This window comes from Nuphar pumila, chromosome 6 (genome assembly GCF_984573655.1).
Source record: "Nuphar pumila chromosome 6, dmNupPumi1.hap1.1, whole genome shotgun sequence".
NCBI lineage: Eukaryota > Viridiplantae > Streptophyta > Magnoliopsida > Nymphaeales > Nymphaeaceae > Nuphar > Nuphar pumila.
The window spans coordinates 83,259,291-83,260,775 of NC_143254.1; positions in this window are offsets into that span (position 1 = coordinate 83,259,291).

Here is a 1,485-nt window from a genome sequence, read left to right on the forward strand (position 1 = left end):
ATTTCACCGCCTTCGACTTCCTTTCCCTCATTCCTGATGCAAATTTGTGGTCAGATCTCCACAATGCAGATCGATCTTAGCGAAACATGCTCACCCACGACGTGAGAGAGATTGACCTTAAAGCAGAGCTCGCCGGAAAGAAAGAAGGCGACGAGTGAATCGCAGGAAGGAGCGTCGTCGAAGGGATAAGGCCAGCAGAGAAAAGAAGAAGAAGAAGGGAAGGGCGGTGGGAGGAGCGTTTGTCCTTTATCTTGATGTTGGGGTTTTTGAAGAAAAGCCGCTCGAACGTCTTTTGCCACCTTTTTCTCACTTTTCAAAATGAACCTTGCCTTCTTTTGTCATTTTCGGATCGGGAACCGGACTGGGTCATTAATTTTTAAATGAACCGGGCGGGAAACGGGGAAGCGTATCGGATGGGGAATCTGATGACAATTAAAAAAGTCACGAACTGTAAATTATATTTCCCATGTGCAGCTAAATAGTGCACATAATAAGAGCTGTCACTCAACCCAATCAGGGTGTACAGGAATCCGCCCAAATAACAAATTGTCGGGTTCAGGTTTCGGGTTCATATCCGGATTTGTATAATTTCAGAAATTTAGTTACACCAAAAATGCATGTAAACACTTAGATCGGATCAGATACCCAACAAAAAAGCCAGGCGGGTTGGGTTCCTGACAAAATGTAAACCCGGTCTACATACTGCTCAAGCCGGGATTGAGTCAACCTGAATATTACTTGGTTCGGCATTTTTTATGCCTATACCTAGAAATTCAAGTTCGGGTCTGATCGGGTACCTGATACAAACCCGACCCATTGACAGCCCTAGAAGGCTAGAATAGAACCACATATCACATAAACAGGTGGGTATGTTAGTGGATTGGGTCCGACTGAATCTGACTCCATTTAGTCGGATATGGTAAGGCAAAACCATACCCGCTGATATCCAAATCCGAATGCATGTAAAAAGTCGGATTTGATATGAGCACTTCACCAACTGAACTTGAACCAGAATCCAAATCCGTTTATTCAACATCCGAGGATTTAGTATTAGCCACATCTGACCTGAATCCGAAGCATTTTCATCCCCACAAATATGAGGGCCATGGGGTCCAGTGTACTTGACTTAAACCAATGTTCCAAACCGATTAGACCTACCTGACCCAAGCTTGATAAGCCCGTGGATTCAAGTCAAGTCTTAAGAAGGGGTGAGTCCCGAACCCGTTTGTAACCTGACCTAGTCTGTGTATAGAGATCCTAATATACAGATCTCTGCAGTTTCAACTTGAAAGTTCCATTTTTTTTTCAAAAAGGGACAGAAGGACATGATTTTTTTTAACCAATAAATAAGTATTTTTTATAATTTAATATTTAGAAATGTTTATATTGAAATATTACTAACAAAAAATTAAAATAATGGCTGTATGAATCAGCGTGTCTACATGTGGCACCATGGATACGTGGCCAAAATGGCGTGTCCCCGTA